Source organism: Panulirus ornatus, chromosome 54, assembly GCF_036320965.1.
Source record: "Panulirus ornatus isolate Po-2019 chromosome 54, ASM3632096v1, whole genome shotgun sequence".
NCBI lineage: Eukaryota > Metazoa > Arthropoda > Malacostraca > Decapoda > Palinuridae > Panulirus > Panulirus ornatus.
In genome coordinates this window covers 7,707,293-7,734,817 of record NC_092277.1, presented here as the reverse complement: position 1 = coordinate 7,734,817, position 27,525 = coordinate 7,707,293, and the positions used below count along the sequence as shown (strand labels likewise).

Here is a 27,525-nt window from a genome sequence, read left to right as displayed (position 1 = left end):
TCTTCTCTTTCACTAATACTCTTACTTCTTCATCCCACCACTCACTACCCTTTCTAATCTGCCCACCACCCACGATTCTCATGCCACAAGCATCTTTTGTGCAAGCCATCACTCTTTCCCTAAATACATCCCATTCCTCCCCACTCCCCTTATGTCCTTTGTTCTCACCTTTTTCCATTCTGTACTCAGTCTCTCCTGGTACTTCCTCACACAAGTCTTCTTCCCAAGTTCACTTACTCTCACCACTCTTTTCACCCCAACATTCTCTCTTCTCTGTAAAACCTCTACAAATCTTCACCTTCGCCTCCACAAGATAATGATCAGATATCCCTCCAGTTGCACCTCTCAGAACATTAACATCTAAAAGTCTCTCTTTCATGCGCCTATCAATTAACACGTAATCCAATAACGCTCTCTGGCCATCTCTCCTACTTACACATGTATACTTATGTATATCTCTCTTTTTAAACCAGGTATTCCCAATCACCAGTCCTTTTTCAGCACATAGATCTACTAGCTCTTAACCATTTCCATTTACAACACTGAACACCCCCTTTACACCAATTATTCCCTCAACTGCCACATTACCCACCTTTGCATTCAAATCACCCATCACTATAACCCGGTCTAATGCATCAAAACTACTAACACACTCATTCAGCTGCTCCCAAAACTCTTGCCTCTCATGATCTTTCTTCTCATGCCTAGGTGCATATGCAGTAATAATCACCCATCTCTCTCCATCCACTTTCAGTTTTACCCATATCAATTTAGAGTTTACTTTCTTACACTCTATCACATACTCCCATCACTCCTGTTTCAGGAGTAGTGCTACTCCTTCCCTTGCTCTTGTCCTCTCACTAACCCCTGACTTTACTCCCAAGACATTCCCAAACCACTCTTCCCCTTTACCCTTGAGCTTCGTTTCACTCAGACCCAAAACATCCAGGTTCCTTTCCTCAAATATACTACCTATCTCTCCTTTTTTCTCATCTTGGTTACATCCACAAACATTTAGACACCCCAATCTGAGCATTCGAGGAGGATGAGCACTCCCCGCATGACTCCTTCTGTTTCCCCTTTTAGAAAGTTAAAATACAAGGAGGGGAGGGTTTCCAGCCCCCCGCTCCCATCCCCTTTAGTCGCCTTTTACGACACGTGAGGAATGCGTGGGAAGTATTCTTTCTCCCCTATCCCCAGGGAGTAAAAAAAAGATATTTACATTTATTGATTTATTATATTATTTTCTTTTCTTCTCAAATCTGACAAATTTTCTTTTACTTCTCTCTCTCTCCCCCCAACACCAAATAAAAAATCTATTCTTATTAGTCTTTACTTTAACCATTTTTATCAGGCATCATATTTATTTATAATTTATTTATTTATTTATTTAGTTTGCTTTGTCGCTGTCTCCCACGTTAGCAAGATAGCGCAAGGAAACAGACGAAAGAATAGCCCAACCCACCCACATACACATGTATATACATACACGTCCACGCACGCAAATATACATACCTATACATCTTAACGTATACATATATATACACACACAGACATATACATATATACACATGTACATAATTCATACAGTCTGCCCTTATTCATTTCCCATCACCACACCGCCACACATGAAATAACAACCCCCTCCCCCCTCATGTGTGCGAGGTAGTGCTAGGAAGACAACAAAGGCCCCATTCGTTCACACTCAGTCTCTAGCTGTCATGTAATAATGCACCGAAACCACAGCTCCCTTTCCACATCCAGGCCCCACAGAACTTTCCATGGTGTACCCCAGACGCTTCACATGCCCTGGTTCAATCCATTGACAGCACGTCGACCCCGGTATACCACATTGTTCGAATTCACTCTATTCCTTGCACGCCTTTCACCCTCCTGCATGTTCAGGCCCTGATCATATTCAATACATTAAAATTTTGATAAAAATTTGTTCTATATTTTGTCGCTGTCTCCTGCGTTAGCAGAGTAGCGCAAGGAAACAGATGAAAGAATGGCCCAACCCACCCACACACACATGTATATACATACATGTCCACACATGCAAATATACATACCTATACATCTCAATGTATACATATATATACACACAAACACATGCATATATACACATGTACATAATTCATAGTCTGCCCTTATTCATTCCCGTCGCCACCCCGCCACACATGAAATGGCACCCTCCTCCCCCTGCATGTGCGCAAGGTAACGCTAGGAAAAGACAACAAAGGCCACAGTTGCTCACACTCAGTCTCTAGCTGTTATTTATAATGCACTGAAACCACAGCTCCCTTTCCTCATCCAGGCCTCACTAAACTTTCCATGGTTTACCCCAGATGCTTCACATGCCCTGGTTCAATCCGGTGACAGCACATCGAACCTGGTATACCACATTGTTCCAATTCACTCTATTCCTTGCACACCTTTCACCCTCCTGCATGTTCAGACCCCGATCACTCAAAATCTTTTTCACTCTATCTTTCCACCTCCAATTTGGTCTCCAAATTCTCCTTGTTCCCTCCACCTCTGACACATGAATCCTCTTAGTCAATCACATTCCTCACTCATTCTCTCCGTTCCTTCCACCTCTGACACATGAATCCTCTTAGTCAATCACATTCCTCACTCATTCTCTCCATGTGACCAAACCATTTCATAACATCCTCTTCTGCTCACTCAACCACACTCTTCATTACCACAAATCTCTCTTACCCTTTCATTACTTAATCAAACCACCTCACACCACATATTGTCCTGAAACATCTCATTTTCAGCATATCCACCCTACCCCACACAACTCTATCAATAGCCCATGCCTCGCAACCATATACCATTGTCAGAACCACTATTCCTTCAAACACCCATTTTTGCTTTCCAAGATAACATTCTCGACTTCCCACATTTTTCAAGGCTCCCAGAACTTTCGCCCCCTCCCCCACCCTGTGACTCACTTCCGCTTCCATGCTTCCATCGGCTGCCAAATCCACTACCAGATATCTAAAACACTTCACTTCCTCCAGTTTCTCTCCATTCAAACTTCCCTCCCAACTGACTTGTCCCTCAACCCTACTGTACCTGATAACCTTGCTCTTATTCACATTTACTCTCAGCTTTCTTCATTCACACACCTTACCAAACTCAGTCACCAGCTTCTGCAGTTCCTTGCCCGAATCAGCCACCAGCGCTGTATCATCAGCGAACAACAACTGACTCACTTCCCAAGCTCTCTCATCCCCAACAGACTGCATACTTACCCCTCTTTCCAAAACTCTTGCATTCACCTCCCTAACAACCCCATCCATAAACAAATTAAAGAACCTTGGACACATCACACATCCCTGCTGTAAACCAACATTCACTGAGAACTAATCACTTTCCTTTCTTCCTACTCGTACACATGCCTTACATCCTCGATAAAAACTTTTCACTGCTTCTAACAACTTGGCTCCCACACCATATATTCTTAATACCTTCCACAGAGCATCTCTATCAACTCTATCATATGCCTTCTCCAATCCATAAATGCTTCATACAAATCCATTTGGTTTTCAAGTATTTCTGACATAAATTCTTCAAAGCAAACACCTGATCCACACATCCTCTACCTCTACTACTTCTGGAACCACACTGCTCTTTCCCAATCTGGTGCTCTGTAAATGCCTTCACCCTCTCAATCAAAACCCTTCCATATAATTTAATAGGAATACTCAACAAACTTATACCTCTGTAATTTGAGCACTCACTTTTATCGCCTTTCCCTTTGTACAATGGCACTATGCAGGCATTCTGCCAATCCTCAGGCACCTCACCATGAGTCATACATACATTAAATAACCTTACCAACCAGTCAAAAATACAGTCACCCCTTTTTGATAAATTCCACTGCAATACCATCCAAACCTACTGCCTTGCCAGCTTTCATCTTCTGCATCTATTCACCAAATCATTTTCACTAACCCTCTCACTTTGCACACCACCTTGACCAAAACACCCTATATCTGCCACTCTATCATCAAACACATTCAACAAACCTTCAAAATACTTACTCCATCTCCTTCTCACATCACCACTACTTGGTATCACCTCCCCATTAGCCCCCTTCACTGATGTTCCTATTTGTTCCCTTGTCTTTACTTACCTCCTTCCAAAACATCTTTTTATTCTCCCTAAAATTTAATGATACTCTCTTATCCCAACTCTCATTTGCCCTATTTTTCACCTCTTACACCTTTCTCTTGACCTCCTGCCTCTTTCTTTTATACATCTCCCACTCATTTGCATTATTTCCCTGCAAAAATCATCCAAATGCCTCTCTCTTCTCTTTCACTAATAATCTTACTTCTTCATCCCACTACTCACTACCCTTTCTAATCTGCCCACCTCCCACACTTATGCCACAAGCATCTTTTGCGCAAGCCATCACTACTTCCCTAAATACATCCCATTCCTCCCCAACTCCCCTTACGTCCTTTGTTCTCACCTTTTTCCATTCTGTACTCAGTCTCTCCTGGTACTTCCTCACACAAGTCTCCTTCCCAAACTCACTTACTCTCACCACTCTCTTCACCCCAACATTCTCTCTTCTTTTCTGAAAACCTCTACATATCTTCACCTTCACCTCCACAAGATAATGATCAGACATCCCTCCAGTTGCACCTCTCAGCACATTAACATCCAAAAGTCTCTCTTTCGTGCACCTATCAATTACTACATAATCCAATGATGCTCTCTGGTCATCTCTCCTACTTACATACATATACTTATGTATATCTCTCTTTTTTAACCAGGTATTCCCTATCACCAGTTCTTTTCCATCACAAATCTACAAGCTCTTCACCATTTCCATTTACAACACTGAACACACCATGTATACCAATTATTCCCTCAACTTCCACATTACTCACCTTTGCATTCAAATCACCCATCACTATAACCTGGTCTCATGCATCAAAACTGCCAACACGCTCACTCGGCTGCTCCCAAAACACTTTCCTGTCATGATCTTAACTCTCGTGCCCAGGTGCATATGCACCAATAATCACCCATCTGTCTCCATCCACTTTCAGTTTTACCCATATCAATCTAGAGTTTACTTTCTTACACTCTATCACATACTCCCACCACTCCTGTTTCTGGAGTAGTGTTACTCCTTCCCTTGCTCTTGTCCTCTCACTAACCCCTGACTTTACTCCCAAGACATTCCCAAACCACTCTTACCATTTACCTTTATGCTTTGTTTCACTTAGAGCCAAAACATCCAGGTTCATTTCCTCAAACTACTACCTATCTCTCCTTTTTTCTCATCTTGGTTACATCCACACACACATTTAGACACCCCAATGTGAGCCTTCGAGGAGGATGAACAATCCTCGCGTGACTCCTTCTGTTTCCCCTTTGGAAATTTAAAATACAAGGAGGGGAGGGTTTCTAGCTCCCTGCTCCTCTTCCCTTTAATTGCCTTTTACGACACATGAGGAATGCGCGGGAAGTATTCTTTCTCCCCTATCCCCAGAGATGTAATATATCTTTCCAGCCTCTAGGTTTTTCCCTTTAAGATGTGGATGAAGAAGCCAAAATTTGATTTTAGTTTTTGTCTTTCTTATTAACTGTTCCTGCTCTATGTTTTGATGCAAAAGAGGCAACACAGTAAATAAATTCTTTGCTTTTTTTCAGTCTGGTTAGAATTAGCTTTTTCAACATATTCCAATCAACTTTCTTTAAAAGACATGATACTCACTTTTCTCATTACTCCCTCCTCTTTAGATTTCTTCATTTTATAAAACTTACTTTATTTTTCATACTTTTTATCAAAATTTAAATGTATTAAAATGATGACTGATAAAAGGTCTGTTTTGATAGGACAAGTAATGCAGGCCCATGCCGTACACTAAAAACTGATCTATGAACTGAATCCTGATTACATACAGTAAATATGACACAATATCCAGTTTCCTGTACTTTACATTACTGCAGTTTCAAGCAGTGCTTTTAAAAAATCATTATACATAACTCCATCATAAAAGAAAATAACGATACATGTTTCCACTTTTTAATTAGTTCCTTGACTATGATTACTAATGCATTATTTGCCAAATTGTCTGACCTTCCATGTTCTCCATAATCTTCCCTCCCAATGATAGAATCTCTTCTCTCATTATAAAATTCATATTCCATAAGACTCATCCCATCAAAAAATAATTTTTCCTCTGTCTTCGTCATCCCAGCTTTATCTTTCAACATACTTAGTGTGTGGGTAATCCAAACTACATTCATATAAATTCTGCATAACCAACTTTACAATGTACCTACAAAAGTCAAAGCAAAAATGTTACAAAGAAATGTGTAGGCTTTAGGGCTCTGGTAGTGGGTACCTAAAACAAAACTTTTTTGCTGTAATTTTTTTTTTGTACTTTTCAACAATTTACCAGAACCCTAAAAAAAAAATCTAAAACATTATGATAAAGGCACATACCTTGAAGCATTTCCTATCCACTTTTTAGAGGTGTTGTATATTTCAGATGAATTACCTTGCAGCTGTTTTTTAATCCCCTTATTTTTGTTCCACATTTCTTTAATAGTTTTGTGCTTGGCGGCAACTTTTAATTGCTTCTGAAAAAATTGTGACAGTTAGTTTGGGAATACCATCAAAAGTACAACTAACTCTGGGTAAAGCATATTTATCAATTTATTATCCTTAATAAACATCGGAAATGTTAGAGATGTAGTGCAAGGAAACAGACGGGGAATGGCCCAACCCAACACATACACATGCATATACATAAACGCCCACACACGCATATATACATGCACATACATTTCAAAGTATAAGTACATATACACACATAGATATATACACATTTTTTTTTTTTTATACTTTGTCGCTGTCTCCCGCGTTTGCGAGGTAGCACAAGGAAACAGACGAAAGAAATGGCCCAACCCCCCCCCATACACATGTATATACATACTTCCACACATGCAAATATACATACCTACACAGCTTTCCATGGTTTACCCCAGACGCTTCACATGCCTTGATTCAATCCACTGACAGCACGTCAACCCCGGTATACCACATCGCTCCAATTCACTCTATTCCTTGCCCTCCTTTCACCCTCCTGCATGTTCAGGCCCCGATCACACAAAATCTTTTTCACTCCATCTTTCCACCTCCAATTTGGTCTCCCTCTTCTCCCTGCTCCCTCCACCTCCGACACATATATCCTCTTGGTCAATCTTTCCTCACTCATCCTCTCCATGTGCCCAAACCACTTCAAAACACCCTCTTCTGCTCTCTCAACCACGCTCTTTTTATTTCCACACATCTCTCTTCCCCTTACGTTACTCACTCGATCAAACCACCTCACACCACACATTGTCCTCAAACATCTCATTTCCAGCACATCCATCCTCCTGCGCACAACTCTATCCATAGCCCACGCCTCGCAACCATACAACATTGTTGGAACCACTATTCCTTCAAACATACCCATTTTTGCTTTCCGAGATAATGTTCTCGACTTCCACACATTCTTCAAGGCCCCCAGAATTTTCGCCCCCTCCCCCACCCTATGATCCACTTCCGCTTCCATGGTTCCATCCGCTGCCAGATCCACTCCCAGATATCTAAAACACTTCACTTCCTCCAGTTTTTCTCCATTCAAACTCACCTCCCAATTGACTTGACCCTCAACCCTACTGTACCTAATAACCTTGCTCTTATTCACATTTACTCTTAACTTTCTTCTTCCACACACTTTACCAAACTCAGTCACCAGCTTCTGCAGTTTCTCACATGAATCAGCCACCAGCGCTGTATCATCAGCGAACAACAACTGACTCACTTCCCAAGCTCTCTCATCCCCAACAGACTTCATACTTGCCCCTCTTTCCAAAACTCTTGCATTTACCTCCCTAACAACCCCATCCATAAACAAATTAAACAACCATGGAGACATCACACACCCCTGCCGCAAACCTACATTCACTGAGAACCAATCACTTTCCTCTCTTCCTACACGTACACATGCCTTACATCCTCGATAAAAACTTTTCACTGCTTCTAACAACTTTCCTCCCACACCATATATTCTTAATACCTTCCACAGAGCATCTCTATCAACTCTATCATATGCCTTCTCCAGATCCATAAATGCTACATACAAATCCATTTGCTTTTCTAAGTATTTCTCACATACATTCTTCAAAGCAAACACCTGATCCACACATCCTCTACCACTTCTGAAACCACACTGCTCTTCCCCAATCTGATGCTCTGTACATGCCTTCACCCTCTCAATCAATACCCTCCCATATAATTTACCAGGAATACTCAACAAACTTATACCTCTGTAATTTGAGCACTCACTCTTATCCCCTTTGCCTTTGTACAATGGCACTATGCACGCATTCCGCCAATCCTCAGGCACCTCACCATGAGTCATACATACATTAAATAACCTTACCAACCAGTCAACAATACAGTCACCCCCTTTTTTAATAAATTCCACTGCAATACCATCCAAACCTGCTGCCTTGCCGGCTTTCATCTTCCGCAAAGCTTTCACTACCTCTTCTCTGTTTACCAAATCATTTTCCCTAACCCTCTCACTTTGCACACCACCTCGACCAAAACACCCTATATCTGCCACTCTATCATCAAACACATTCAACAAACCTTCAAAATACTCACTCCATCTCCTTCTCACATCACCACTACTTGTTATCACCTCCCCATTTGCGCCCTTCACTGAAGTTCCCATTTGCTCCCTTGTCTTACGCACTTTATTTACCTCCTTCCAGAACATCTTTTTATTCTCCCTAAAATTTAATGATACTCTCTCACCCCAACTCTCATTTGCCCTTTTTTTCACCTCTTGCACCTTTCTCTTGACCTCCTGTCTCTTTCTTTTATACATCTCCCACTCAATTGCATTTTTTCCCTGCAAAAATCGTCCAAATGCCTCTCTCTTCTCTTTCACTAATACTCTTACTTCTTCATCCCACCACTCACTACCCTTTCTAATCAACCCACCTCCCACTCTTCTCATGCCACAAGCATCTTTTGCGCAATCCATCACTGATTCCCTAAATACATCCCATTCCTCCCCCACTCCCCTTGCTTCCATTGTTCTCACCTTTTTCCATTCTGTACTCAGTCTCTCCTGGTACTTCCTCACACAGGTCTCCTTCTCAAGCTCACTTACTCTCACCACCCTCTTCACCCCAACATTCACTCTTCTTTTCTGAAAACACATATATATATATATAAATATACATATTCATACTTGGTGCCTTCATCCATTCCGTCGCCACCCCGCCAAATATGAAATGGTGAGGTAGTGCAAGGAAACAGATGCCTTACATGCCTTACATCTTCGATAAAAACTTTTCACTTCTTCTAACAACTTGCCTCCCACACCATACATTCTTAATACCTTCCACAGAGCATCTCTATCAACTCTATCACATGCCTTCTCCAGAACCATAAATGCTACATACAAATTCATTTGCTTTTCTAAATATTTCACACATACATTCTTCAAAGCAAACACCTGATCCACACATCCTCTACCACTTCTGAAACCACACTGCTCTTCCCCAATCTGATGCTCTGTAAAAGCCTTCACCCTCTCAATCAATACCCTCCCATATAACTCCCCAGGAATACTCAACAAACTTATACCTCTGTTATTTGAGCACTCACTTTTATCCACTTTGCCTTTGTAAAATGGTATTATGCAAGCATTCCGCCAATCCTGAGGCATCGCACCATGAGTCATACATACATTAAATAACCTTACCAACCAACATATATATATATGTTTTCTTGCACTACCTCCCTAATGCGGGAAACAACGACAAAGTATAATAAGGAGAAAGAATACTTCCCACACATTCCTCACGTGTCGTAGAAGGCAACTAAAAAGGACAGAAGCGGGAGGGATAGAAACCCCCCCCTCCTTTACATTTAAACTCTAAAAGGGGAAACAGAAGAAGGAGTCACGCAGGGAATGCTCATCCTCCTCGAAGGCTCAGATTGGGGTGTCTAAATGTGTGTGGACAGTAACCAAGAAGAGAAAAAAGGAGAGATAGGTAGTATGTTTCAGGAAAGGAACCTGGATGTTTTGGCTCTGAGTGAAACGAAGCTCAAGGGTAAAGGGGAAGAGTGATTTGGGAATGTCTTGGGAGTAAAGTCAGGGGTTAGTGAGAGGAGAAGAGCAAGGGATGGAGTAGCACTACCACTGAAACAAGAGTGGTAGGAGTATGTGATAGAGTGTAAGAAAGTAAATTCTAGATTGATATGGGTAAAAGTGAAGAAAGTAAATTCTAGATTGATATGGGTAAAACTGAAAGTGGATGGAGAGAGATGGGTGATTATTGGTGCATATGCACCAGGGTATGAGAAGAAAGATCATGAGAGGCAAGTGTTTTGGGAGCAGCTGAGTGAGTGTGTTAGTAGTTTTTATGCATTAGACAGGGTTACAGAAATGGGCAATTTGAATGTAAAGGTGAGTAATGTGGCAGTTGAGGGAATAATTGGTGTACATGGGGTGTTCAGTGTTGTAAATGGAAATGGCGAAGAGCTTGTAGATCTGTGCGCTGAAAAACGACTGGTGATTGGGAATACCTAGTTTAAAAAGAGAGATATACATATGTATACCTATGTAAGTATACCTATTATCCCTGGGGATAGGGGAGAAAGAATACTTCCCACGCATTCCTCATGTGTCGTAGAAGGCAACTAAAGGGGATGGGAGCGGGGGGCCAGAAACCCTCCCTTCCTTGTATTTTAACTTTCTAAAAGGGGAAACAGAAGAAGGAGTCACACGGGGAGTGCTCATCCTCCTCGAAGGCTCAGATTGGGGTGTCTAAATGTGTGTGGATGTAACCAAGATGAGAAAAAAGGGAGAGATAGGTAGTATGTCTCAGGAAAGGAACCTGGATGTTTTGGCTCTGAATGAAACAAAGCTCAAGGGTGAAGGGGAAGAGTGGTTTGGGAATGTCTTGGGAGTAAAGTCATTGGTTAGTGAGAGGACAAGAGCAAGGGAAGTAGTAGCACTACTCCTGAAACAGGAGTGGTGGGAGTATGTGATAGAGTGTAAGAAAGTAAACTCTAGATTGATATGGATAAAACTGAAAGTTTATGGAGCGAGATGGGTGATTATTGGGACATATGCACCTGGGCATGAGAAGAAAGATCATGAAAGGCAAGTGTTTTGGGGCTGAATGAGTGTGTTAGTGGTTTTGATGCACGAGACCGGGTTATAGTGATCGGTGACTTGAGTGCAAAGGTGAGTAATGTGGCAGTTGAGGGAATAATTAGTATACATGGGGTGTTCAGTGTTCAAAATGGAAATGGTGAAGAGCTTGTACATTTATATGCTGAAAAAGGACTGGTGATTGGGAATACCTGGTTTAAAAAGAGAGATATACATAAATATATGTATATATTTATGAGGATTGGCAGAATGCGTGTATAGTGCCATTGTACAAAGGCAAAGGGGATAAGAGTGAGTGCTCAAATTACAGAGGTATAAGTTTGTTGAGTATTCCTGGTAAATTATATGGGAGGGTATTGATTGAGAGGGTGAAAGCATGTACAGAGCATCAGATTGGGGAAGAGCAGTGTGGTTTCAGAAGTGGTAGAGGATGTGTGGATCAGGTGTTTGCTTTGAAGAATGTATGTGAGAAATACTTAGAAAAGCAAATGGATTTGTATGTAGCATTTATGGATCTGGAGAAGGCATATGTTAGAGTTGATAGAGATGCTCTGTGGAAGGTATTAAGAATATATGGTGTGGGAGCCAAGTTGTTAGAAGCAGTGAAAAGTTTTTATCGAGGATGTAAGGCATGTGTACGTGTAGGAAGAGAGGAAAGTGATTGGTTCTCAGTGAATGTAGGTTTGCGGCAGGGGTGTGTGATGTCTCCATGGTTGTTTAATTTGTTTATGGATGGGGTTGTTAGGGAGGTGAATGCAAGAGTTTTGGAAAGAGGGGCAAGTATGAAGTCTGTTGGGGATGAGAGAGCTTGGGAAGTGAGTCAGTTGTTGTTCGCTGATGATACAGCGCTGGTGGCTGATTCATGTGAGAAACTGCAGAAGCTGGTGACTGAGTTTGGTAAAGTGTGTGAAAGAAGAAAGTTAAGAGTAAATGTGAATAAGAGCAAGGTTATTAGGTACAGTAGGGTTGAGGGTCAAGTCAATTGGGAGGTGAGTTTGAATGGAGAAAAACTGGAGGAAGTGAAGTGTTTTAGATATCTGGGAGTGGATCTGGCAGCGGATGGAACCATGGAAGCGGAAGTGGATCATAGGGTGGGGGAGGGGGCGAAAATTCTGGGAGCCTTGAAGAATGTGTGGAAGTCGAGAACATTATCTCGGAAAGCAAAAATGAGTATGTTTGAAGGAATAGTGGTTCCAACAATGTTGTATGGTTGCGGGGCGTGGGCTATGGATAGAGTTGTGCGCAGGAGGATGGATGTGCTGGAAATGAGATGTTTGAGGACAATGTGTGGTGTGAGGTGGTTTGATCGAGTAAGTAACGTAAGGGTAAGAGAGATGTGTGGAAATAAAAAGAGCGTGGTTGAGAGAGCAGAAGAGGGTGTTTTGAAATGGTTTGGGCACATGGAGAGAATGAGTGAGGAAAGATTGACCAAGAGGATATATGTGTCGGAGGTGGAGGGAACGAGGAGAAGAGGGAGACCAAATGGGAGGTGGAAAGATGGAGTGAAAAAGATTTTGTGTGATCAGGGCCTGAACATGCAGGAGGGTGAAAGGAGGGCAAGGAATAGAGTGAATTGGAGCGATGTGGTATACCGGGGTTGACGTGCTGTCAGTGGATTGAATCGGGGCATGTGAAGCGTCTAGGGTAAACCATGGAAAGCTGTGTAGGTATGTATATTTTGCGTGTGTGGACGTATGTATATACATGTGTATGGGGGTGGGTTGGGCCATTTCTTTCGTCTGTTTCCTTGCGCTACCTCGCAAATGTGGGAGACAGCGACAAAGCAAAAAAAAAAAAAAAAAAAATGTATGTAAGTAGGAGAGATGGCCAGAGAGCGTTATTGGATTACGTGTTAATTGATAGGCAAGCAAAAGAGAGACTTTTGAATGTTACTGTGCTGAGAGGTGCAACTGGAGGGATGTCTGATCATTATCTTGTGGAGGCGAAGGTAGAGATTTGTAGAGATTTTCAGAAAAGATGAGAGAACGTTGTGGTGAAGAGAGTGGTGAGAGTAAGTGAACTTGGGAAGGAGACTTGTGTGAGGAAGTACCAGGAGAGACTGAGTACAGAATGGAAAAAGGTGAGAACAAAGGAGGTAAGGGGAGTGGGGGAGGAATGGGATGCATTTAGGGAAGCAGTGATGGCTTGCACAAAAGATGCTTGTGGCATGAGAAGCATGGGACGTAGGCAGATTAGAAATGGTAGTGAGTGGTGGGATGAAGAAGTAACATTATTAGTGAAAGAGAAGAGAGAGGCATTTGGACGATTTTTGCAGGGAAATAATGCAAATGAGTTGGAGATGTATAAAAGAAAGAGGCAGGAGGTCAAGAGAAAGGTGCAAGAGGTGAAAAAGAGGGCAAACGAGAGTTGGGGTGAGAGAGTATCATTGAATTTTAGGGAAAATAAAAAGAAGTTTTGGAAGGAGGTAAATAAAGTGCGTAAGACAAGGGAACAAATGGGAACTTCAGTGAAAGGGGCTAATGGGTAGGTGATAACAAGTAGTGGTGATGTGAGAAGGAGGTGGAGTGAGCATTTTGAAGGTTTGTTGAATGTGTTTGATGATAGAGTGGCAGATATAGGATGTTTTGATCGAGGTGGTGTGCAAAGTGAGAGGGTTAGGGAAAATGATTTGGTAAACAGAGAAGAGGTAGTAAAAGCTTTGCAGAAGATGAAAGCCTGCAAGGCAGCGGGTTTGGATGGTATTGCTGTGGAATTTATAAAAAAGGGGGTGACTGTATTGTTGACTAACCGGTTGGTAAGGTTATTTAATGTATGTATGATTCATGGTGAGGTGCCTGAGGATTGGTGGAATGCTTGCATAGTGCCATTGTACAAAGGCAGAGGGGATAAGAGTGAGTGCTCAAATTACAGAGGTATAAGTTTGTTGAGTATTCCTGGGAAATTATATGGGAGGGTATTGATTGAGAGGGTGAAGGCATGTACAGAGCATCAGATTCGGGAAGAGCACTGTGGTTTCAGAAGAGGTAGAGGATGTGTGGATCAGGTGTTTGTTTTGAAGAATGTATGTGAGAAATACTTTCTGAGTGAAACGAAGCTCAAGGGTAAAGGGGAAGAGTGGTTTGGGAATGTCTGGGGAGTAAAGTCAGGGGTTAGTGAGAGGACAAGAGAAAGGGAAGGAGTAGCAATACTCCTGAAACAGGAGTTGTGGGAGTATGTGATAGAATGTAAGAAAGTAAATTCTTGATTAATATGGGTAAAACTGAAAGTTGATGGAGAGAGGTGGGTGATTATTGGTGCATATGCACCTGGGCATGAGAAGAAAGATCATGAGAGGCAAGTGTTTTGGGAGCAGCTGAATGAGTGTGTTAGTGGTTTTGATGCACGAGACCAGGTTATAGTGATGGGTGATTTGAATGCAAAGGTGAGTAATGTGGCAGTTGAGGGAATAATTGGTATACATGGGGTGTTCAGTGTTGTAAATGGAAATGGTGAAGAGCTTGTAGATTTATGTGCTGAAAAAGGACTGATGATTGGGAATACCTGGTTTAAAAAGCGAGATATACATAAGTATACTTATGTAAGTAGGAGAGATGGCCAGAGAGCGTTATTGGATTACGTGTTAATTGACAGGCGTGCGAAAGAGAGACTTTTGGATGTTAATGTGCTGAGAGGTGCAACTGGAGGGATGTCTGATCATTATCTTGTGGAGGCAAAGCTGAAGATTTGTATGGGTTTTCAGAAAAGAAGAGTGAATGTTGGGGTGAAGAGGGTGGTGAGAGTAAGTGAGCTTGGGAAGGAGACCTGTGTGAGGAAGTACCAGGAGAGACTGAGTACAGAATGGAAAAAGGTGAGAACAATGGAAGTAAGGGGAGTGGGGGAGGAATGGGATGTATTTAGGGAATCAGTGATGGATTGCGCAAAAGATGCTTGTGGCATGAGAAGAGTGGGAGGTGGGTTGATTAGAAAGGGTAGTGAGTGGTGGGATGAAGAAGTAAGAGTATTAGTGAAAGAGAAGAGAGAGGCATTTGGACGATTTTTGCAGGGAAAAAATGCAATTGAGTGGGAGATGTATAAAAGAAAGAGACAGGAGGTCAAGAGAAAGGTGCAAGAGGTGTAAAAAAGGGCAAATGAGAGTTGGGGTGAGAGAGTATCATTAAATTTTAGGGAGAATAAAAAGATGTTCTGGAAGGAGGTAAATAAAGTGCGTAAGACAAGGGAGCAAATGGGAACTTCAGTGAAGGGCGCAAATGGGGAGGTGATAACAAGTAGTGGTGATGTGAGAAGGAGATGGAGTGAGTATTTTGAAGGTTTGTTGAATGTGTTTGATGATAGAGTGGCAAATATAGGGTGTTTTGGTCGAGGTGGTGTGCAAAGTGAGAGGGTTAGGGAAAATGATTTGGTAAACAGAGAAGAGGTAGTGAAAGCTTTGCGGAAGATGAAAGCCGGCAAGGCAGCAGGTTTGGATGGTATTGCAGTGGAATTTATTAAAAAAGGGGATGACTGTATTGTTGACTGGTTGGTAAGGTTATTTAATGTATGTATGACTCATGGTGAGGTGCCTGAGGATTGGCGGAATGCATGCATAGTGCCATTGTACAAAGGCAAAGGGGATAAGAGTGAGTGCTCAAATTACAGAGGTATAAGTTTGTTGAGTATTCCTGGTAAATTATATGGGAGGGTATTGATTGAGAGGGTGAAGGCATGTACAGAGCATCAGATTGGGGAAGAGCAGTGTGGTTTCAGAAGTGGTAGAGGATGTGTGGATCAGGTGTTTGCTTTGAAGAATGTATGTGAGAAATACTTAGAAAAGCAAATGGATTTGTATGTAGCATTTATGGATCTGAAGAAGGCATATGATAGAGTTGATAGAGATGCTCTGTGGAAGGTATTAAGAATATATGGTGTGGGAGGAAAGTTGTTAGAAGCAGTGAAAAGTTTTTATCGAGGATGTAAGGCATGTGTACGTGTAGGAAGAGAGGAAAGTGATTGGTTCTCAGTGAATGTAGGTTTGCGGCAGGGGTGTGTGATGTCTCCATGGTTGTTTAATTTGTTTATGGATGGGGTTGTTAGGGAGGTGAATGCAAGAGTTTTGGAAAGAGGGGCAAGTATGAAGTCTGTTGGGGATGAGAGAGCTTGGGAAGTGAGTCAGTTGTTGTTCGCTGATGATACAGCGCTGGTGGCTGATTCATGTGAGAAACTGCAGAAGCTGGTGACTGAGTTTGGTAAAGTGTGTGGAAGAAGAAAGTTAAGAGTAAATGTGAATAAGAGCAAGGTTATTAGGTACAGTAGGGTTGAGGGTCAAGTCATTTGGGAGGTGAGTTTGAATGGAGAAAAACTGGAGGAAGTGAAGTGTTTTAGATATCTGGGAGTGGATCTGGCAGCGGATGGAACCATGGAAGCGGAAGTGGATCATAGGGTGGGGGAGGGGGCGAAAATTCTGGGGGCCTTGAAGAATGTGTGGAAGTCGAGAACATTATCTCGGAAAGCAAAAATGGGTATGTTTGAAGGAATAGTGGTTCCAACAATGTTGTATGGTTGCGAGGCGTGGGCTATGGATAGAGTTGTGCGCAGGAGGATGGATGTGCTGGAAATGAGATGTTTGAGGACAATGTGTGGTGTGAGGTGGTTTGATCGAGTGAGTAACGTAAGGGTAAGAGAGATGTGTGGAAATAAAAAGAGCGTGGTTGAGAGAGCAGAAGAGGGTGTTTTGAAGTGGTTTGGGCACATGGAGAGAATGAGTGAGGAAAGATTGACCAAGAGGATATATGTGTCGGAGGTGGAGGGAACGAGGAGAAGAGGGAGACCAAATTGGAGGTGGAAAGATGGAGTGAAAAAGATTTTGTGTGATCGGGGCCTGAACATGCAGGAGGGTGAAAGGAGGGCAAGGAATAGAGTGAATTGGAGCGATGTGGTATACCGGGGTTGACGTGCTGTCAGTGGATTGAATCAAGGCATGTGAAGCGTCTGGGGTAAACCATGGAAGGCTGTGTAGGTGTGTATATTTGCGTGTGTGGACGTATGTATATACATGTGTATGGGGGGGGGGGGGTTGGGCCATTTCTTTCGTCTGTTTCCTTGCGCTACCTCGCAAACGCGGGAGACAGCGACAAAGTATAATTAATAAATAAAATACTTAGAAAAGCAAATGGATTTGTATGTAGCATTTATGGATCTGGAGAAGGCATATGATGAAGTTGATAGAGATGCTCTGTGAAAGGTATTAAGAATATATGGTGTGGGAGGAAAGTTGTTAGAAGCAGTGAAAAGATTTTATCAAGGATGTAAGGCATGTGTATGTGTAGGAAGAGGGGAAAGTGATTGGTTCTCAGTGAATGTAGGTTTGCGGCAGGGGTGTGTGATGTCTCCATGGTTGTTTAATTTGTTTATGGATGGGGTTGTTAGGGAGGTGAATGCAAGAGTTTTGGAAAGAGGGGCAAGTATGCAGTCTGTTGTGGATGAGAGGGCTTGGGAAATGAGTCAGTTGTTGTTTGCTGATGATACAGCGCTGGTGGCTGATTCATGTGAGAAACTGCAGAAACTGGTGACTGAGTTTGGTAAAGTGTGTGAAAGAAGAAAGCTGAGAGTAAATGTGAATAAGACCAAGGTTATTAGGTACAGTAGGGTTGAGGGTCAAGTCAATTGGGAGGTAAGTTTGAATGGAGAAAACCTGGAGGAAGTGAAGTGTTTTAGATATCTGGGAGTGGATTTCGCAGCGGATAGAACCATGGAAATGGAAGTGAATCATAGGGTGGGGGAGGGGCAAAAATTCTGGGAGCCATGAAGAATGTGTGGAAGTCGAGAACATTATCTTGGGAAGCAAAAATGGGTATGTCTGAAGGAATAGTGGTTCCAACAATGTTGTATGATTGCGAGACATGTGTTATGGATAGAGTTGTGCGCAGGAGGGTGGATGTGCTGGAAATGAGATGTTTGAGGACAAAATGTGGTGTGAGATGGTTTGATCGAGTAAATAATGTAAGGGTAAGAGAGATGTGTGATAAAAAAAAAAGAGTGTGGTTGAGAGAGCAGAAGAGGGTGTTTTGAAATGGTTTGGTCACATGGAGAGAATGAGTGAGGAAAGATTGACCAAGAGGATATATGTGTCAGAGGTGGATGGAACAAGGAGAAGTGGTAGACCAAATTGGAGGGGGAAAGATGGAGTGAAGAAGATTTTAAGTGATCGGGGCCTGAACATGCAGGAGGGTGAAAGGCGTGCAAGGAATAGAGTGAATTGGAACGACGTGGTATACTGGGGTTGACGTGTTGTCAATGGATTGACCCAGGGCATGTGAAGCGTCTGGGGTAAACCATGGAAAGTTTGGTGTGGCCTGGATGTGGAAAGGGAGCTGTGGTTTCGGTGCATTATTATATGACAGCTAGAGACTGAGTGTGAACGAATGGGGCCTTTGTTGTCTTTCCTAGCGCTACCTCACACACATGAGGGGGGAGGGGGATGGTATTCCATGTGTGGCGAGGTGGCGATGGGAATGAATAAAGGCAGTGTGAATTGTGTGCATGGGTATATACGTATGTGTCTGTGTGTGTGTATATATATATACACGTGTGTGGATGTGTGTGTATATACATGTGTATGGGGGTGGGTTGGGCCATTTCTTTCGTCTGTTTCCTTGCGCTTCCTCGCAAACGCGGGAGAGAGCAACAAAGCAAAATAAATAAATCATATATATGGAGAAAAACTGGAGGAAGTGAAGTGTTTTAGATATCTGGATGTGGATTTGGCAGCGGATGGAACCATGGAAGCAGAAGTGAATCATAGGGTGGGGGAGGGGGGGCGAAAGTTCTGGGAGCATTGAAGAATGTGTGGAAGTCGAGAATATTATCTCAGAAAGCAAAAATGGGTATGTTTGAGGGAATAATGGTTCCAACAATGTTATATGATTGCGAGGCATGGGCTATGGATAGAGTTGTGCAGAGGAGGGTGGATGTACTGGAAATGAGATGTCTGAGGACAATATGTGGTGTGAGGTGGTTTGATCGAGTAAGTACTAATAAGGTAAAAGAGATGTGTGATAATAAAAAGAGTGTGGTTGAGAGAGTAGAAGAGGTTGTTTTGAAATGGTTTGGTCACATGGACAGAATGAGTGAGGAAAGATTAACCAAGAGAATATATGTCAGAGGCTGAGGGAACGAGGGGAAGTGGAAGACCAAATTGGAGGTGGAAAGATGGAGTGAAAAAGATTTTGAGTGATCCGGGCCTGAACATGCAGGAGAGTGAAAGGCCTGCAAGGAATAGAGTGAATTGGAATGACATGGTATACTGGGGTCGACGTGCTGTCAATGGATTGAACCAGGGCATGTGAAGCGTCTGGGGTAATCCATGGAAAGTTTTGTGGGGCCTGGATGTGGAAAGGGAGCTGTGGTTTCAGTGCATTATACATGACAGCTAGAGACTGAGTGTGAACAAATAAGTCCTTCATTGTCTTTTCCTTGCACTACCTCGCGCACAAGCGGGGGAGGGGCTTTTCATTTCATGTGTGGCAGGGTAGCGACGGGAATGAATAAGGGCAGACAGTATGAATTATGTACATGTTTATATATGTATATGTCTGTGTGTGTATATATATGTATACACATACATATGGCTGCTGTGTGTGTATGTAAGTCACAGTACCGTACACTTCCCTACTACTCTGTCAATATGATAATCTAAGTATAGTTCAGCATAAAACTGCTCTGCTATGATGCCAGCAGTGGCATATAAATTTATATTCTCAATGAAGTGCAAAAAAGGGCTCTGGGACCATTCCCTCGCTACTTAAGAATCACATATTTCTTTGTGAATATTGATTCATTATGTAAAACCACAAACATGAACAACATAGCTCTGAAAGTTTTAAACTGCTACAAGAACTTTCACAACATTACTAACAAATGATTTATTTAAGTCTGACCTTGGAATAGTTGGGGCTGTTGGTCTGAACAAGATGGTTGAGACTGCAGGCTCTGCTGACTTATCTGAGGAGGGATTGGCAGTGTCTACAAATTATGATGCCTCCTGGTCAAGCACCTGTATGCTCAAGTGTAATCCTTCTACATCACTTGCTGCAACTTCTTAATGCACTTCATTTTGAATTAAGCAAGCAAGGGTTCAGGCCAGCATTCATCAAACTGAAAATTAAACCGATTATATTTGCCCTTGTCAACTACATAGTTGCACAACAAACTGTATGTCATATCAGTTCTCTTAAATATGTTTAAAAAATAATTGTGGACCTTGTGTAGGTACAAGGTATGTGCCTTGAGGAAAGCATCATGTGTTGTGCTGCAAGTCTTAATAGCTATATCCATCAATGTGGCTGTCGCACCATAGTACCACAATAAAATAAACACAAGCCAACTATTACCAGAAAACATACAGAAAATTATTCATGGAATAGTTATACCTTAAGAAATATTTCATACAGATGCAAGGAAATACAAAATGGCTCAATTCAATTCTTGAAACCAAAATGGAAGAAAAGCTTGGAAATTGTTTTCCATCTTGTACAACAATCTTAGGTCATCTTGGGGCTCATCATCCAGGACACTCCTTCCAAATTACAATCTGGAAACACCATCCAAATAAATAACCTCAACTGTCAAATTTAGATAGGCTAAACATTCATTCCAAATATCAAGGTCAAACCCATTACGAAATAGAACAACTTTTCAGCTTGACCTTTTATTGCAGACATTATCTGAAGAAGTATTGTGTGTGTGTGTGTGTGTAACTTTACAGAGATGCACACGTGTCTTGTTGCTCTGAAAAAAAAACTTATAAAAAGATCTTATCAGGAACGTATGGAAGGCTGGAGGGCCCCAGGAACCAGCCATAGTTTTGGGGTTTATGATATCCAATTGTGGCTAGTTTTCAGCCAGTCTATGTGGTGGTGATAATCTATGGCCAGGACCATAAAACATCAAGACGCCATTGGTAAATACTACCTCGACTCTACTGGAAATATCACATAATGTTGACCTCACACTTTATGAACCTCTCCATTAACTACCATTTCTCAAGGAAACAATAATATCTGAAAGACAAATTTTACTCTACAAACAAAACAAATATTTAAAACAACTGACACACAGATGAATGTATAATAATAATAAAGGTCGTAATTTTCAGTATGTGTCGTCGACCCAGTAATGGCTGACCTGTACCATATTTCGCTCTTCCGCTTCAACTACACATCTTGACCTATAACAAATCTAAATCATTATTATATTATAATTTTCATTAATATTACACTATTCTTATGTTAATATTTAGTATAACAAACACATACCCAAACTGTAGAAGTATCAGAAGAGCAATTTCCGGGGTGAACAAGCGGGAAGGTTTGATCATATGACCTTGCCATACACCACCATGATATATGGCCAATTCCCTCACCTTTCTGCTACATCACATGACCTACTTCATCATCATCACACCACCAAACTGCTACAAACTACACCACATCACCTACTTCATCATCACACCACAACACAACAAAATACTTTTGGGTAGGATAAATACCCCCCCAAATTTTTTATATAATTAAGGCCCGGGTAGCTCAGTCGGGAGAGCGCTCGACTGAAGATCGAGAGGTCCCTGGTTCAATCCCTGGTCCGGGCAAACTTTTTTTTTATTTTTTTCATGTTTTTATATCTGTACAACATTTAGCCTATTTATCCATTATAAATTACATGTTAACAAACCATTGTGGTTTTTGACATTATCTGAAATCGTTATTATACTGTGCTCTCATTTCCTCCCTTGTGTTTACTTTAGTTAACCCAAAAAACATACATTTGAATGCCTTCTTATATCGTGAAATTTGTGATATAGAAACATTCATTTATACATGAAATATATTAATTCTGTTTCATAATTTTGTAATGTACAAGATGATAATGTTTGTATGTGAATAATTAATTGTAATGGAGCGTTATTGTAGGAAAGTTTGGAAGTATGTCGACCAACCGATGGGCATCCGTTCTCTCTGGATGGTAAATGTACACAATGCTACGGCTGTTGCCATCCAACTATTGCTAGAATACATTAAGACATGAAGGCAATAGTCTACAAATGTCACTAAATTGTAAGTTGAATCATTACAAACACACACTGGACTAAGAAGACAAACCCTTCTTTTGTGATCTACCTGTCTAATAAAGCACTAAATAAGGATTCCTTGTGTGCATGAGGCTACGGATCAAGTTGGGTGTGCTCTAACAGGGAAGCCAGATGTGTTCATGTCACAAAGTCTTTTTGTGATTTAGAGAAATACAATTACACTAATGATGAAATTAATATCTGTAAGGCTTTAGTGTTTGCCACTAGCTCAAAACCAGTGGAACCTAATTGCCCTAAAACATGTATAAGACCTATTAACACCTTAAAAAAGACCAGGATATACATATTACTAAAGCAGATTATATATATATATATATATATATATATATATATATATATATATATATATATATATATATTTTTTTTTTTTTTTTTTTTTTTTTTTCATACTATTCACCATTTCCCGCATTAGCAAGGTAGCGTTAAGAACAGAGGACTGGGCCTTAGAGGGAATATCCTCACCTGGCCCCCTTCTCTGTTCCTTCTTTTGGAAAATTGAAAAAAAAAAAAAAAAATGAGAGAGGAGGATTTCCAGCCCCCCGCTCCCTCCCCTTTTAGTCGCCTTCTACGACACGCAGGGAATACGTGGGAAGTATTCTTTCTCCCCTATCCCCAGGGATATATATATATATATATATATATATATATATATATATATATATATATATATATATATATATATCCCTGGGGATAGGGGATTAAGAATACTTCCCACGTATTCCCTGCGTGTCGTAGAAGGCGACTAAAAGGGGAGGGAGCGGGGGGCTGGAAATCCTCCCCTCTCTTTTTTTTTTTTTTTTTTCCCCAAAAGAAGGAACAGAGAATTGGGCCAGGTGAGGGTATTCCCTCAAAGGCCCAGTCCTCTGTTCTTAATGTTACCTCGCTAATGCGGGAAATGGCGAATAGTTTAAAAGAAAGAAAGAAAGATATATATATATATATATATATATATATATATATATATATATATATATATATATATATATATATATATATATATATTTTATTTTTTTTTTTTTTTTTTTGCTTTGTCGCTGTCTCCCGCATTTGCGAGGTAGCGCAAGGAAACAGAAGAAAGAAATGGCCCAACCCACCCCCATACACATGTATATACAGAAACATCCACACACGCAAATATACATACCTATACATCTCAATGTACACATATATATACACACAGACACATACATATATACCCATGCATACAATTCACACTGTCTGCCTTTATTCATTCCCATCGCCACCTCGCCACACATGGAATACCATCCCCCTCCCCCCTCATGTGTGCGAGGTAGCGCTATGAAAAGATAACAAAAGCCCCATTTGTTCACACTCAGTCTCCAGCTGTCATGCAATAATGCCCGAAACCACAGCTCCCTCTCTACATCCAGGCCCCACACAACTTTCCATGGTTTACCCCAGACGCTTCACATGCCCTGATTCAATCCACTGACAGCACGTCAACCCCGGTATACCACATCGATCCAATTCACTCTATTCCTTGCCCGCCTTTCACCCTCCTGCATGTTCAGGCCCCAATCACTCAAAATCTTTTTCACTCAATCTTTCCACCTCCAATTTTGGTCTCCCACTTCTCCTCGTTCCCTCCACCTCCGACACATATATCCTCTTGGTCAATCTTTCCTCACTCATTCTCTCCATGTGCCCAAACCATTTCAAAACACCCTCTTCTGCTCTCTCAACCACGATCTTTTTATTTCCACACATCTCTCTTACCCTTACATTACTTACGCGATCAAACCACCTCACACCACATATTGTCCTCAAACATCTCATTTCCAGCACATCCACCCTCCTGCGCACAACTCTATCCATAGCCCACGCCTCGCAACCATACAACATTGTTGGAACCACTATTCCTTCAAACATACCCATTTTTGCTTTCCGAGATAATGTTCTCGACTTCCACACATTCTTCAATGCTCCCAGAATTTTCGCCCCCTCCCCCACCCTATGATTCACTTCCGCTTCCATGGTTCCATCCGCTGCCAGATCCACTCCCAGATATCTAAAACACTTTACTTCCTCCAGTTTTTCTCCACTCAAACTTACCTCCCAATTGACTTGACCCTCAACCCTACTGTACCTAATAACCTTGCTCTTATTCACATTTACTCTTAACTTTCTTCTTTCACACACTTTACCAAACTCAGTCACCAGCTTCTGCAGTTTCTCACATGAATCAGCCACCAGCGCTGTATCATCAGCGAACAACTGACTCACTTCCCAAGCTCTCTCATCCACAACAGACTTCATACTTGCCCCTCTTTCCAAAACTCTTGCATTCACCTCCCTAACAACCTAATCCATAAACAAATTAAACAACCATGGAGACATCACACACCCCTGCCGCAAACCTACATTCACTGAGAACCAATCACTTTCCTCTCTTCCTACACGTACACATGCCTTACATCCTCGATAAAAACTTTTCACTGCTTCTAACAACTTGCCTCCCACACCATATATTCTTAATACCTTCCACAGAGCATCTCTATCAACTCTATCATATGCCTTCTCCAGATCCATAAATGCTACATACAAATCCATTTGCTTTTCTAAGTATTTCTCACATACATTCTTCAAAGCAAACACCTGATCCACACATCCTCTACCACTTCTGAAACCGCACTGCTCTTCCCCAATCTGATGCTCTGTACATGCCTTCACCCTCTCAATCAATACCCTCCTATATAATTTACCAGGAATACTCAACAAACTTATACCTCTGTAATTTGAGCACTCACTCTTATCCCCTTTGCCTTTGTACAATGGCATATGCACGCATTCCGCCAATCCTCAAGCACCTCACCATGAGTCATACATACATTAAATAACCTTACCAACCTGTCAACAATACAGTCACCCCCTTTTTTAATAAATTCCACTGCAATACCATCCAAACCTGCTGCCTTGCCGGCTTTCATCTTCCACAAAGCTTTAATACCTCTTCTCTGTTTACCAAATCATTTTCCCTAACCCTCTCACTTTGCACACCACCTCGACCAAGACACCCTATATCTGCCACTCTATCATCAAACACATTCAACAAACCTTCAAAATACTCACTCCATCTCCTTCTCACATCACCACTACTTGTTATCACCTCCCCATTAGCACCCTTCACTGAAGTTCCCATTTGCTCCCTTGTCTTATGCACTTTATTTACCTCCTTCCAAAACATCTTTTTATTCTCCCTAAAATTTAATGATACTCTCTCACCCCAACTCTCATTTGCCCTTTTTTTCACCTCTTGCACCTTTCTCTTGACCTCCTGTCTCTTTCTTTTATACATCTACCACTCAATTGCATTTTTTCCCTGCAAAAATCGTCCAAATGCCTCTCTCTTCTCTTTCACTAATAATCTTACTTCTTCATCCCACCACTCACTACCCTTTCTAATCAACCCACCTCCCACGCTTCTCATGCCAGAAGCATCTTTTGCGCAATCCATCACTGATTCCCAAAATACACCCCATTCCTCCCCCACTCCCCTTACTTCCATTGTTCTCACCTTTTTCCATTCTGTACTCAGTCTCTCCTGGTACTTATTCACACAAGTCTCCTTCCCAAGCTCACTTACTCTCACCACCCTCTTTACCCCAACATTCACTCTTCTTTTCTGAAAACCCATACAAATCTTCACCTTAGCCTCCACAAGATAATGATCAGACATCCCTCCAGTTGCAACTCTCAGCACATTTACATCCATAAGTCTCTCTTTCACGCGCCTGTCAATTAACACGTAATCCAATAACGCTCTCTGGCCATCTCTCCTACTTACATACGTATACTTATGTATATCTCGCTTTTTAAACCAGGTATTCCCAATCACCAGTCCTTTTTCAGCACATAAATCTACAAGCTCTTCACCATTTCCATTTACAACACTGAACACCCCATGTATACCAATTATTCCCTCAACTGCCACATTACTCACCTTTGCATTCAAATCAACCATCACTATAACCCGGTCGCGTGCATCAAAACTACTAACACACTCATTCAGCTGCTCCCAAAACACTTGCCTCTAATGATCTTTCTTCTCATGCCCAGGTGCATATGCACCAATAATCACCCATCTCTCTCCATCAACTTTCAGTTTTACCCATATTAATCGAGAATTTACTTTCTTACATTCTATCACATACTCCCACAACTCCTGTTTCAGGAGTACTGCTACTCCTTCCCTTGCTCTTGTCCTCTCATTAACCCCTGACTTTACTCCCCAGACATTCCCAAACCACTCTTCCCCTTTACCCTTGACTTCGTTTCACTCAGAGCCAAAACATCCAGGTTCCTTTCCTCAAACATACTACCTATCTCTCCTTTTTTCACATCTTGGTTACATCCACACACATTTAGACACCCCAATCTGAGTCTATGAGGAGGATGAGCACTCCCCGCGTGACTCCTTCTGTTTCCCATTTTTTAGAAAGTTAAAAATACAAGGAGGGGAGGATTTCTGGCCCCCCGCTCCCATCCCCTCTAGTCGCCTTCTATATATATATATATATATATATATATATATATATATATATATATATATATATATATATGTATTTTATTTTTTTTATTATACTTTGTCGCTTTCTCCCGCGTTTGCGAGGTAGCGCAAGGAAACAGACGAAAGAAATGGCCCAACCCCCCCCCCATACACATGTATATACATACGTCCACACACGCAAATATACATACCTACACAGCTTTCCATGGTTTACCCCAGACGCTTCACATGCCCTGCTTCAATCCACTGACAGCACGTCAACCCCGGTATACCACATCGCTCCAATTCACTCTATTCCTTGCCCTCCTTTCACCCTCCTGCATGTTCAGGCCCCGATCACACAAAATCTTTTTCACTCCATCTTTCCACCTCCAATTTGGTCTCCCTCTTCTCCTTGTTCCCTCCACCTCCGACACATATATCCTCTTGGTCAATCTATCCTCACTCATCCTCTCCATGTGCCCAAACCACTTTAAAACACCCTCTTCTGCTCTCTCAACCACGCTCTTTTTATTTCCACACATCTCTCTTACCCTTACGTTACTCACTCGATCAAACCACCTCACACCACACATTGTCCTCAAACATCTCATTTCCAGCACATCCATCCTCCTGCGCACAACTCTATCCATAGCCCACGCCTCGCAACCATACAACATTGTTGGAACCACTATTCCTTCAAA

The 27,525-nt window shown here is 41.7% G+C and overlaps 1 long non-coding RNA gene and 1 other non-coding gene across 2 annotated transcripts in view; one reads left to right on the top strand and one right to left on the bottom strand.

Moving 5' to 3' along the window:
• Nucleotides 1-6,132: 6,132 nt before the first annotated feature.
• LOC139765312 (uncharacterized) overlaps nucleotides 6,133-27,525 on the bottom strand; it is an 82,486-nt gene continuing 61,093 nt past the window's right edge. Inside the window, exons 2-3 of the long non-coding RNA XR_011716639.1 lie at nucleotides 20,105-20,321; nucleotides 6,133-6,621 (exon numbers count right to left, since the gene is read on the bottom strand). This is a non-coding gene — a long non-coding RNA (uncharacterized lncRNA). The remainder of the gene's footprint in view (nucleotides 6,622-20,104; nucleotides 20,322-27,525) is intronic.
• Nucleotides 21,741-21,813, top strand: TRNAF-GAA (transfer RNA phenylalanine (anticodon GAA)). Its single transcript has one exon. It is a non-coding gene; the product is annotated as a tRNA-Phe (tRNA).